The sequence below is a fragment of the Epinephelus moara genome, chromosome 13 (assembly GCF_006386435.1).
Source record: "Epinephelus moara isolate mb chromosome 13, YSFRI_EMoa_1.0, whole genome shotgun sequence".
Classification (NCBI taxonomy): domain Eukaryota; kingdom Metazoa; phylum Chordata; class Actinopteri; order Perciformes; family Serranidae; genus Epinephelus; species Epinephelus moara.
In genome coordinates this window covers 11,744,980-11,750,279 of record NC_065518.1, presented here as the reverse complement: position 1 = coordinate 11,750,279, position 5,300 = coordinate 11,744,980, and the positions used below count along the sequence as shown (strand labels likewise).

General features: G+C 41.9%; 1 protein-coding gene and 1 long non-coding RNA gene across 2 annotated transcripts in view; one reads left to right on the top strand and one right to left on the bottom strand.

Annotated features, from left to right (window-relative positions):
* LOC126399829 (glutamate dehydrogenase, mitochondrial-like) overlaps positions 1 to 5,300 on the top strand; it is a 36,594-nt gene that overhangs the window by 24,976 nt on the left and 6,318 nt on the right. The gene's annotated exons all lie outside the window — the stretch shown is intronic.
* Positions 7 to 5,223, bottom strand: LOC126399866 (uncharacterized). The gene is made up of 4 exons (XR_007570928.1): positions 4,640 to 5,223; positions 2,984 to 3,060; positions 1,201 to 1,276; positions 7 to 1,100 (listed from the first exon to the last, which is right to left on the bottom strand). It is a non-coding gene; the product is annotated as an uncharacterized LOC126399866 (long non-coding RNA).

The window sequence follows — 5,300 nt, the reverse complement described above, 5'->3', positions numbered from 1 at the left end:
TACAAACTAAATACAAATCAGAAAACAATATATAATAGATTTTACAACCCAATTACATATTCCTAAAATAAAGTAGTAGGATAAAGCTTTAAGAATCCGCTATTTATAATGTTTTATTCTGTGTTTTATGCCTTTGTGGGGGCAGTGGTTGTAAAGCATTCATGTTTTCACTGTAAGAGAAACTTGACTGGTGCGTGGAGGCAAACAACAGCGGGGTGGTAATTCTAGTTTCTCTCCTTATTCATCAGGCATTCTTTCTCTTCAGTTGGTGGGTTGGGTGGTGTGTCAAGTGTGCCCTCACCCTCTGGCTCATCAGGATGTTATTCCTCATTGTTTAAGGTTAACCTTCCCATTGCTGCTGATAAGTCAGTAGATTGGGCCGTTTGTCTCATTTGTGGAAAATCTCTCTCAAACCTCTTCATTAGCTTGCCTTCTACCACAACTTTTACCTCAGGATAAAAGCTTATGGTACCTACATTGGACTTGAGTGTGATCATATTGTCCGGTGTGTCTGGCCTAAGTTCAGGATAATTTTGCCGCATTGCACCTAGCCATTCTTTTACAAGCATGCTAAAGAACATGAGGTTCCATCTTGTAGTAACTCTATCTTTGACAGTAACACAAGAAAACAAAGTGTCGTGATTTTTTTGCAGTCTCCTGTTTCTGAACTTGTGACGTTTTTTCTCATTTGTATGTGCTATAGGGTACGCAAAAGGACGAGCTCTATTGTTAGCATTGTCAGAGCCTGGCCTGACCGTTTGCTTCATTTGTGGAAAGTCTCTCTCAAACCTCCCCATTAGTTGTCGGCCTTGTACCACAGCCTTTACACTCGGATCTAAAGTTATGATACCTTCCTTGGACTGAAGGATGATTTTACCATCCTGTTGAGTTTCCTGAAGTTTAGGGTATTGTTGCTTCAGTGTATCCAACCATTGTATAAAACGTCTGCTGAAATACATGAGGCTGCATGTTTGACCATCAGCACCTGTATGATAAAACAGAGTGTCTTTTTTGCTACGCAGTGTTTTGTCTCTGAATGCTGCCCTGCCCCTTTCGTTCCCGGCATATTCAAAAGCACGAGCGATACGGCCAGCAGCCATCTGTTTTAAAACAAAAAAACAACCATTATATCTTACAAATTGACATGCTACTGATAAATGGCACAACACATCCAGTGCCCACTCTTCTGTGGTGTTCTACCTTGTATTTCTCTGGGCGTTGTGATGCTCTTGATTTCTCAGCAGGACGGCAGATACTCCGGCTCTACAGCTGCTTCCTGAAGCCACAAGGCAAACCTCACATCAGGATTTACAATCAGATACAGGCGTTATGAAGTCTAACCAGAGATATTGGATGAAGCGAGATACCCAACTCAGCTCACTTCCTGATTCAGTGACGTCAGCGCGGGTGGGGGGGGTAAGGGGTGAGGGAGAACAGGAAACCATTCTGTCCGCAGTTATCAAACTGATAGCGAGTAGGTTGGATCAGAGCAGAGAGAGTAGTAGAGCAGAGAGAATAGCTAGTAATTTGTCGAATTGTATTGTTAGTGTAGTGTATTTTAGTGTAGGTTTACAGTTAGTAGTGTTTTAGTGTATTTTAGTGTAGGTTTACAGTTAGTAGTGTTTATTGTATTTAGGTTAGTTGGTCAAGGAGAGGCGCCGAGGCTCGGGAGTATATGTGCGGGGCAGCGAGGGAGGGATGTGGAGGGCTGCTGTGCGGTGAGCCCAGGCTCCCAGAGAGGGAGAAATAGAACCAAGTAGGATAAAATAAGTCAAAGTGTGGAGAAGGGGACCGGCTGAGCTCAGGTCGCCTTCCCTTCTGCCCGTGTGACACAGTTAGGGGGGGTTTTCCAAGCCACCATCGGCACAATAAAAATAAGTCTTAAGTGTGGAGGAAAGGGACCGGGTAAAGAGGCCTGACCTCCGGGGAAGCCCTCTCTCCTCTCCCCCGCAGTGAGGGACAATTTTCACTCCGTCCCCTTCCTCAGCCGCTCACTGGGGACGGACGCAAATAATTCAGGCTGACATTAGGCTACCTGTTTTTCAGCAACTCCTCTGGTAATTGTATTAAAAAGCATGGCATATAGGTCCACAGTAACTTATTATTATTATTGTTGGGTCTGATAAGAGTGGGCTACAATGAGTACCGGACCATCAAATCACAGCATCCGGGGTGAGAAGACACGGAATTGTGTGCGCTTTTACGCATAATAATGATAACAATAATAAGTTACTGTGGACCTATATGCCCTGCTTTTTAATAAAATTACCAGAGGAGTTCGCTGAAAAATTGTCTGCCTGAATTATTCGTGTGCGTCCCCGGTGAAAATCGCTGAAATGCATGGGAAATACGGCTACTGTCAGGACTCAGGGAACAGAATTCAGAATGGCAGACCCTTTGAAAAAAAGAGGAAGGGCCGCCACTCCGATAAATGGAAATTAATTTTTGGAATGTCGACCCTTCGGAATGGCGAACGACGCCCCAGTAGCCTACGTGCTCCATTCTATGAAAACGGCGCGTTGGTTAAATGGCCCGTTCGGATGGTATTCAGATAACTGGGGCTTTACTGGTATAAAGCAATAGCATCACCCAGCGGTGAAACCCGTGTACACGTTTACACGAAAAAAATTACCCACTCTAAACGTTTAGAGATTTTTGTACACGAACTCAGCGTTATGCCTTTGTGGGGGCAGTGGTTGTAAAGCATTCATGTTTTCATTGTAAGAGAAACTTGACTGGTGCGTGGAGGCAAACAACAGCGGGGCGGTAATTCTAGTTTCTCTCCTTATTCATCAGGCATTCTTTCTCTTCAGTTGGTTGGGTTGGGTGGTGTGTCAAGTGTGCCCTCACCCTCTGGCTCATCAGGAAACCCCGAATAAAACACATTTGTTTGTTTTTGATTTAACTTTAAGACATAGGAAACAAATGTACATGATCAATTCTGTCAGCAATAATTTACAGATGATAACAGACTTATTCTTACCGAGTCTGTGGCAGTTCAGCTTGGGTGATGTCCCTTTGTAAATTCAGCGTTAGTTGGTGTCAGATGATGTGAAGTGTCTGTCCAAGAGAAAAGACCTCCTTTTCATTTATACACTGTCTTGTTCACATAAAGCCAATCATGAAACAGCATCATCATTTCTACCATACAGGCAAGGGCTGGGCGATATGGACTAAAAGTCATATCTCGATATTTTTTAGCTGAATGGCGATACTTGATATATATCGATATTTTTTCTGTGACGTAATTGGAATTTCCCCAAAGCATTATAGCATAGCGTCCCTGTTAGTTTCATTTTTTTCAGAGGCAAACCCTTAAAAAAAAAACAGTCAGTTACAAGTTTAAGCCACGTGCCAAATGTCACACAGGCACCTTTATTAACAGAGGTCACTCTGCACAATATCAAAATTGAACAAAAAAACTGTCTGCATATATGAAATGAAAATGCTCCTTCAATAAAATAAAACAAATCCCTTTCCTGCATGACAAAAATACACACAGTAATCAATTCAAACATACACTGTGTTACAATTTTAACAGTAACAGTAAACAGCTTTGTGGTCTGAGTCGCAGCACGTATTTTGACACACTCCTCGTATTGCACTTTATGGCGCTGTTGTAAGTGGTGGAAGAGATTTGTTGTGCTTGAACCTTTAGTTGCAACCGGTTTTCGACATTCTTTACAGAAAACATTTTGCTGCTGATCATCTGACACTTTAAAACCAAACCATCTCCAAATTATCAAGCTGTTGGGTTCGTTCGAGATGAGCCAGGCCTGCGCAGATTTGATCACCGGCGATCACCTGGCGGTATAATGTACAATGGGCGCGGTCATCTGTTTCAGAGCTCATCAGACCAGTTCATATTATTGTAGCGCAGTGTGTGGTGACACACACAGAAAATATGGATCACTTTGAAATGACTGAGTGATTCTGTGTGTGAGTCTGTGTTCATACTGTCAATGATAACTTCCAGCTGTTGTCTGTACTTCATTATTCCACGTACTCTTAAATATGATCCAGAAATATATTCTCCCTAAAAGTCTCTGATTCTGACCACACTGATACATTTGTTTAAAATTGTCCAACAACATTACAGAGTGCCAAAATGATCACAGTAACTGAAAGCTCCTCAGTCTGCTGAGGGTTAATGACGATCATGTTAGTCTGTTCCAATGTGTGTTCACTGAATGCTTGGGAGGACTCTTGCCTTGCCTCTGACTTTGAGAAACACCCAGGGAGAGAGTGAACTTGCGGCCCATGTATTGTCATTTTAACGCAAAATGAACTCTATCGACAGAAGTGACATTGTCCCGTGTTATATCGTGTTTAGAAATATATCAATATATATTAAAATCTCGAGATATCGCCCAGCCCTAATACAGGTCATATAAAACAAGAGATGTCATGTTGTAAAACTGGATGAGCTGTCACGGTTTAGTGTTCTCATCAAAGCGTAAGAGCTGCAGGCTAAACTTTATACTGGCGATCATTGTGCTGTATACAAAGCCATGAATTAGCCCTATCTTGTAAATAGTTGACTTATAAATAAGTTTTTAACCTTAACTTATTATCTACATTTGAATCAAATATTCCTTAATTTATTAACTTAAACATGTACATAAATTAAACAACTTACCACATTAATTTATCAGTCCTTTTCCGTGGATTCATGTGCTGACCTGACGTGGCTTTCCTGCATTGCCTGGTCTGACTGACAGGATGTCACATTTTACTATATAATGATGAAAACTCTGTGTGCGTGTGTGTGTGTGTTTTTGTGTGTTTGTGTTTGTGTGCGTGTCTGTTGTGATGCAAATTGTCCGATTGAAATCGCAAACTTTGAATGGGCACATCTCATGCCCCGTATGTAGTAGAGACATGAAACTTTGCACAGAGATGCCTCTCCTCATGAGGAACAAATTTGCCTCAAGACACACATCTTACTATATAATGACGAAAACTTGTGTGTGTGTGTGTGTGTGTGTGTGTGTCTGTGTCTGTGTCTGTGTCTGTGGTGATGCAAATTGTCCGATTGAAATCGCAAACTTTGAATGGGCATATCTCATGCCCCGTATGTCGTAGAGACATGAAACTTTGCACAGAGATGCCTCTCCTCATGAGGAACAAATTTGCCTCAAGAACCCATAACTTCCGGTTATATAGATTTTCTGCCATTTTGAAAGTTTTGAAAAACACTTAAAATCGATCTCTTCCTAGGAAGTTTGACCGATCTGCATGAAACTCGGTGAACATAATCTAGGGACCAATATCTAAAGTTGCCTCTTGGCAACAGTTGG